At 36.6% G+C, this 8,404-nt stretch overlaps 1 pseudogene; it reads right to left on the bottom strand.

Moving 5' to 3' along the window:
• Window positions 1-6,292: 6,292 nt before the first annotated feature.
• On the bottom strand, window positions 6,293-7,542 carry LOC143666592 (heme A synthase COX15 pseudogene; annotated as a pseudogene).
• Between the last annotated feature and the right edge of the window lie 862 nt (window positions 7,543-8,404).

Here is an 8,404-nt window from a genome sequence, read left to right on the forward strand (position 1 = left end):
TTTATGTATACGTTGGTTTGTTTATTCTTTGTGCCATTCCATGGATTTATCTGTCTCTCCTTGTTGAAACTGAATTATGTTGAAATGTTGTTACTATTTTAAAATACATCATTTTGGCACTTGGAAATTCATTTTATTTCTTATTGTGTTTTAATAATTTTCTGAATATTTATTCTTCTAGGAAATGTTTAAAATATTTTTCATTGTCCTTAAGTTCCATTTGATGACTACATTTTTAACATGCTATTTTTTTAACTTTCTTTGGAGTGTAATGACATGAACACACATTCATTTTAGGATTTTGTTTAGATCTCTCAGTAAAAAGTTTTCCACAGGGATCAGGGCAATATTTGTCAGATCCATTCTTATATAGTATATGTATGAATCTGCATACCTAAGTATATATATATAGTCAATCTCTTCTCTGAATCCTTTAATACCAATTTTAGAATATAGGTTTGATTTATTCTTCAATTCAAGCAGTCATTTGGGAAAATTATTTTCAGTTACAATCATTTTATTTGTTCTCTACATTTAAGCTTAATTATGTTTTTTTGGTGACTCTCTACCTTTAAAGAAAGTATTAAGAATTTCTAGAGGTGTATCTAAGAATTTCTCCATTAAGCAGTTCTCTAAGATGGTTCTCTTTTAAAACCAATTTAGCCCATTACTTCTCAATGTTACAAGCAGTGTTTGTTTAAGTATATATTCTCTCCTTATACCTTTGAACACTTGAAAAAATAAATAAGATAAATTTTTTACTTGAAATAGATAATATTATTTCTGTGACATCCTCTTTTGGTAAACACTGGTATGGAATAACAGCAATAATCCTTTTATTATCTATGGCTCCTTTATATTTGCTAACCTGAAACAATTTTCATTTAATGTTTCAAAAGTGCAAATCAGCAAGTTGGGGGTGCAAGAGGGATTCAGTGGTAAAATTCTCACCTGCCCTGTGGGAGACCTAGGTCCGCTTCCTGGCCCACGTACTTCCCAAACAAACAAAAAACAAACAAAAAAAATCCAAACAAACAAAAATTCAACAAATGGTGCTGCAATAAGCGGATATGCATATAGAAAAGAATGAAATGTGACCCTTGCCATGCAGCATACAAAAAATTCAGATAAAAAATTCATTCTCAATATTTAGTGTGAAGATTTTCAATGTGATACATGACTATATTTTATATCATTCTTTATTTTCTCTAAATTTAGTGTTTTTTAATGAGAAACTCAAAACGTTGCTATGGTTTTCCTACTTCTTTTCCAACACTTTTTAACTTTTTTCTAAACCATTTTGTAGTGTATTAGAGATTTTTCCCAAAAAGTATTTCCCAGAAAAATACTGAATTTATAAGTATAGAATTCTTTTATATAACCATAGTTTTATTATAAAAATTGGAAGATTTACATTGACACAATGATATTTTCAAATCTATGGCTGTTATTTAAAACTACTCAATGTCATTTATTACAACAATTTTCAAAATATAAATTCATATATTTTCAATGAATAAGCATTGGGCACAGTCAGGTCCTGAAATCACCTTGGTTGATATTGTCTCTATATAAGGCAGAATGCAATATAAACCCTATGTAGAGAAAGATACTAAACACAGGCCCAGATTATGCATGGATTAAAGTCAAGCAAGAATGAGCTCACAATTTGCTAATAGTTCCCCCAAACATATGAGAGAATACACAACAATAAAAAAAACTCAAGATAATAATAAATATTTAGATTCCCAAAAACTTTAGCTACTGTAATTACCAGACCCCCAAATAAACTATCATAAAATTGTAAAAGGACAAAATGGAATCAAAATAAGGAGCGTGGAAAAGGACCCATCAAAAATTCCAAGAAGGGCGGGCCACGGTGTAACAGTAGGCAGAGTTCTCGCCTGCTAAGCTGGAGACCCGGGTTCGATTCCCGTTCTCTGCCCATTATGGAAAAAAAAATTCTGAGAAGATTTGATGAAATGGAAAAACATTAGAAATAAAAATATAAATACTTAGAGAGAGATATACATAATGCATTGTTACAGACGTTATACACAGTTTAAGAGAAAATACATAAATTGGAGGATAAATAAAAGAAATTAATCATAACTTAGCACAAAGAAGAAACTACAAAATATAAATTTATAAAGAACTAATAAAGCAATTTACAATAGCTTTTAGGATAGAAGAAGACTATGTCAAATTAGTCTTTTTATGTACTTTTTAGCCAATTGTATTTTCTCTTTGGAAAAATGCCTACTCATGTTTTTGACTGATATTTAAATTTAAATTTAAATTTTAAATTAAAAAGTTCTAAATCAGATGCAGATATGGAGGCAAGAGAGGGCATATATTAGTCAAAATATTTCAAATGTTTATGTCTGGTCATCTTCCAAATCAGATGACAGGCTAGATACAGAAAGCAAACATCATGCCCAAGAAGATAAAGCAAAATAAATTAATTGCTTAAAGGTTTTTATGAAAACTGAAATATGAAAGAGGAATGCATCCATAACTTCAAAAGTATATACTTGAAAAAAAAGAATATGTCCACGGAAAAATGCTGAAAAGGAAAAATATCTAACAAAAGCGTTGGTAAATAAGTAGGTACATATAAATAAACATAAACAACATGAAAATATATACATGTGTAAATAGTAGGGCAAAAGAACTTAGATAAGAGACTTAAAATAATCATGTTACTGCTCTCTTTTACCATTAAATGGCCCATACCAGGCAAGATCTACAGGCTTTTCTTTGGCCAGAGACACTACTATATTTTTCTTTTAATGCAATTTTTTTTTGGTTTTATTATACCTATTTTTCTTTTATTGAAAGAGGTGTTTGGGACATCAATCTATAATCATCCACTTTTCATGCACTCATTCAGTATTTGGTGTGTCTGGTGGTGCTGGGATACTGCAAATAAAAAGGTAATTAAGATAATTTCTGTTCACCAGGAGCTAATAATCAGACATAATAGTTATGTATCTAAAAGCAACCAGATGTTTTCCTAAACCTATTCAATCATCTTTAATAAAAGAAAAATAAAGTAAAACATGAAACTTAAATTTACTTTATTCATAAGTTGCTACTCTCTTGGTAGGAAATGCAGCATCCTTAGCATGTAGTTTTCTGGGTTGAATCATTCTGCCCTCTGCTGGTTGTTATTAACTAAGTAAAGTCTGGGTCTGTAGATGAGATGGTATGGGTATCTGTTCCAATGATTGCAGTTCCTTTTATTTACAGAATTCTGCTAGTTAGAAGAAATGATACCTTGTAACACACTAACAGGATCAACATAAAATATTATATAAGAGAGGTTGGGTAGGAATTCAGTAGTGAATGGGAACAAGTTGGTCAGGGTTTTTTTTCTAAGGAAACAAGGCAATTAGGGACTAAACTAGAGATTCCCAAACCTGTCTGCACATAGGAATCAACTGGGAAATGTAAAAAATCCACATGCCTATTATTGCTCTCAGAGATTGTGATTTAATTAATCTGGGGTAAGTCTTGGACTTTAGAATTTTAAGAAGATTCTAATGGGGTAGAAGTTGAGAATCTAGGTTGAGCAAGTTTTGAAGCAGTGAATGTAAACAACAACTCTAGAATGCTAGGCAATAGCATAAACCTACCAGGGTCCAGAAGTTTTTGAAAAACTGAAGTCAAACCGTCTACCTCTGTTTTGCTAAAAACTACCTGAGAAAGGTTTCCTTAGCATACACTGCAGGACTCACTGAGATTCACGGAGTACTGGAGCTGAAAGGAAAATGAAATCATCTAGTCCAGAGATTGCAAATGGGCAGACTTTTAGTCTTTTACATCTGCTGGGATGTGTTGATTAGTCTGCAGAATGTTTTTAACAACTTGAAATTTGCTGCCAACACTTAAATTGAGAGCTTTCATGAAACTCTAGATGTTTGTTTTCTTTTACAAACCAGGTCCGACAATGCTGGGATTGTAAAGTAGCAATAGGCCAGAGATCAATAGTGGTTTAGCCCTTTACTTGAGTCAGCTGCTAAGGTTCCTGGCCACTATCTCCAACAGCCTGACCCCAGTGGGCACTTACTTTGGTCTAACCTACTCCTGCCTTTGACAACTAAAAACTATCTTCCTGAAACCTTCATACAGTGCCCATCTCTAGAGGCCAAAGTAAACTTATTTTCTCTTCTACAAGAGAAGACTTCAACTTCTCAAAGAGAAGAATCTTGCTCTCTCCCCTACTGTTCTCTTTTCCAATTAAATAGCTCCAGTTCCTTCAACTATTTCATCTGATATGGTTTCTGTACTTTTCACCATCCTTGTCTCTCTCTGGATACATACTTAGTGGTCCAGAATGAAATGCAACAACTTAGAGGTATTCTATTACAAGTGGTGATATGCCTGTGACACTTCTAATAATAAAATCTGAAGCAACACTAATTTTCATCATGTTGTTGGTTCACATTGTGCCTGTGGCCAACAGAAATCTCAGTCTTTTTCATATGAAATGCTATGAAGTCAGGTTTCTCAATCCCAAACTTATAAAACCCATTTAATTTTAATGAAATCTTTATCATCTGTTTAATTTCATCTTGATGATATCATTCTGGGGCTGTTTTCAGTTGTGAATGTCTTCTATTATGTTAGCTATGTTGGATTGTTCTATACTCAGATCTGAGGATTTTGATGCCTACATCCAAATAACTGATTTTTTAAAAAGCTGAATGAGATAAAGCCCTGTGAAATGCCAAGAGACCAAAATCACACACTTCATTAATCAACAACTTGCTTAAACATCTAAATAGACTTCCATGTGCTACCATCATGGCCATATTTTTCTTATCCATAAGGTTGTTATGAAATACTTTTCTGTCTTTGGGGCACCAATTTATACTGTCTATTTCATTCCTCTGGCCTAGTGATTTAACAGCACTAGCAACAGGAATTAGGGTAGTGTTTGATGAATCCAAGTGAGTTACTAGTATTTACTTTATTTTCCAAGTACTTATAAAACCTCTTGTTAAACCCATCCTCCCCCTATCTATATGGGACATGACTCCCAGGGGTGTGGGCCCCCCTGGCAATGTGGGACAGAAATCCTGGAATGAGCTGAGACTCAGCATCAAGGGACTGAGGAAACCCCTAGAATGAGCTGAGACTCAGCATCAGGGGACCAAGAAAACCCTGTCAACCAAAAGGGGGAAGAGTGAAATGAGACAAAATAGGTGTCAATGGCTGAGAGATTCCAAGCAGAGTCGTGAGGCCATCCTGGAGGCCATCCCCACACATTAAATAGATATTACCTTGTTAATCAAGATGTAATGGAGAGGCTGGAGGGAACTGCCTGAAAATGCGGAGCTGTGTTTCAGCAGCCATGCTTCTTGAAGATAATTGTATAATGATACAGCTTTCACAATGTGACTGTGTGACTATGAAAACACTGTGTCCAATGCTCCACATATCCACCTCATCAACAGACAAGTAAAACACATGGACCAAAGATGAATAATAGGGGGAACAAATGCCAAAACAAATTTAGACTGAAATGCTGGGGATCAGTGATGGATATGGTATGTATGAATTTTTTTCTATTTTCTTCTTATTTCTTTTTCTGAATAGATGCAAATGTTCCAATAAATGATCATGATGATGAATATGCAACTACGCAATGATATTGTGAATTACTGATTATATATGTAAAACAAAATGATCAAAAGTTATGAATGTTTGCATTTGTTTGGTGTTTTGTGTTATTTCAAAAAAATTAGAAAAATTAATGAAAAAAGCCTCTTGCTAAATATAGACATTAAGCTTAACAAATCTATCCTTTCTCCATTTTTTGAAAATTGAGATACTAGAAGGCACTAACTATTTCTTGCTAAAGGCTAGCTGACTCTTGGGTGCACAAGCCTTTGCTCTGAATCTTCACCTGATGGAAAGTGAAGATGCTAAAAAAAATTCCACTTTGGCAGAATTCCAGACTCAGGAGACCAAGAGCATCTCAACACTGAAATCTGAGACAACCTATTAAAGGACCAAACACTAGACATTCCTTTCTCCGTGCTAAACCTGATTTTCAATATGAAAGTTATTTGACTTACAAAGGAACCTTTAGCAGAAATCATAAGCAATGACATTCTTGATCCAGTGACTTTGTTTCAAAAACAGGCAAAAAGGTTTAAACAAATTATCAATTTTGGAAACCACTTGGTATGCCAAGGTGATCCTCTTAGGAAAGCCTAGTTGTTGTGCTCTATAATGAGTTCTCAAAAGCAGTTTCAGTACTTGGAAGTTGATCCTCTGAGAATTATTTTGGGATGCATCGGAGTTCATTCATGAGCCAAAGGGCAGCGCTGAACAGAGCCAATGAGCCTGACTGGTGAGTGGCAGCCAAAGGAGTTGGAACATACATCAACAGAGTGGTAATGCCCAAGTCCACCTGTGTATATGCCAAAGCCAGTAGAGTCACTGCTGATCCTTTGCCTATCTTGGTCCTTTGAGGAAGGGGAATCCTCCAGGAGAAGAAGTAGAGCACTTTAATGGCAGTGACTGAAGTGATTCCTATTATACAGGGATCAAACTATACTGTGGTGGAATTCTCAAAAACATTTCTCAGGATGGGGGAGAAGGTAAAGAGATCCTATGGGATCCAGGGATCTCCTATCTTGGGGACAGAGATGTAAACAAGCCCGGCATCTAAGCCTGCCACAAAAGCTCTTGAGAGAGCTGTAAGGAACACTAGACCTGCTGTGCCATGAGCAAATCGTCTTAACCATAGGAGTTGACAGGTTTCAGGCAACCTGTGCCATGGGAGCAGCAATGAGAGTGAGGTCCACAAACTGATGCAACAAAGAACAAGGGCTGATCCCAGGTGGGCAGTGAAGCAATACTGACTGACCTGAGGGATGTCATGGGGGTCTGGTTATTCTTCTAGTCCACTTTTCACCATACACCATCCTAACAGACCCTGAAAGCAGACTAAGCCACAGAGGGCAAGGACCTTTCCTTTCATACCATGGCTGAACCAACCCTTTTTCCAAAAGTAGGCAGCAAGCAGGGTATAGGCAAGGCCACAAGGTGCCCCACCTTCGATGTGAGTACTCCATGTACCAGATGAACTTAAATTCTGCCAGTGTCATATCTTGTTTCAAGATTTTAAATTCTGGAAATTGCTGGTATTTTTTGGAATTTTGCTTCCCATTCCTCTTGGCTTGTAGGTGGTTTCATTTATTTTATTAAATGCCAGTCTACCATCAAGAAGCCAAACTCTGTCAACCTAGTTACTCCACCAAGAACAACTGCTCCAGCCACTGTTCCACTGCAGATCAGGAGCCAACAGCCCACCACCTGTTAAGCAGCCTTCGAGGGAAGGGACATTTTACCCCTTCCAGATTGCAAAGCTACTTCAGAGACGGTGCTGTATTGCCCTGGCCTCAACGGGCACCTGATCCCACAGCTGCAACCACACTGTGTTCTAGGTGCCATTCTAGGAATAAGGATCTGAAGACATGGGTTCCCCCGCAAGGATCTCAAGGGCGGAAAGAACAAGTGCTGCATAATGACAGAGCAAGACCATCACCTCCACTAGGAGATCTTCAGTCTCCTAATGTAATTTTTTTTAACATGGGCAGACACCAGGAATCGAACCTGGGTCCTCTGGCATGACAGGCACACGTTCTTGCCTGCTGAGCCACCATGGCCCACCCTCCTAATGCAATTACTAATTCAGGCAGACTTCTACCACTGAACTACCTTGGCACCCCCAACTTTTCTTTTAATGCAATTTTATTGAGATGTATCCACACACCACACAATCTATACAAAGTATAGGATCAGTGGCTACGTTATTATCACATTTTGTGCATTCCTAACCACAATCAGTTTTAGAATATTTTCATTATTCAAAGACAGAAAACCCAGAATATCCTATAATGCTTATACTACACAGCCCCTGTTCTAGGTTTCTAGCTGCTGGAATGCAATATACCAGAAACAGAATGGCTTTTTAAAAGGGGAATTTAATAAGTTGCTAGTTTACAGGCTGAGAAAATGTCCTAATTAAAACAAGTCTATAGAAATGTCCTGTCAAAGGCATCCAGGGAAAGATACCTTGTTTCAAGAAAACCAATGATGTTCAGGGTTTCTCTCTCAAGTGGAAGAGCATATGGCGAACACAGTCAGCGCTTCTCTCTCAAGTGAGAAGGAACATGGTGAACAGAGTCAGAGCTTTTCTCTCATCTGGAAGGACACATGGTAGACATAGCATCATCCTCTAGCTTTCTATCCTGGCTTTTGATTTCATGAAGCTCCCCGGGAGACACTTTCCTTCTTCATCTTCAATGGTCGCTGACTGGTGGACTCTGCTTCATGGTGCTGCAGCATTCTCTGCTCTCTCTGAATTTCAACTCCCATTCTCCAA

The sequence above is a fragment of the Tamandua tetradactyla genome, chromosome 23, assembly GCF_023851605.1.
Source record: "Tamandua tetradactyla isolate mTamTet1 chromosome 23, mTamTet1.pri, whole genome shotgun sequence".
Lineage (NCBI taxonomy): Eukaryota > Metazoa > Chordata > Mammalia > Pilosa > Myrmecophagidae > Tamandua > Tamandua tetradactyla.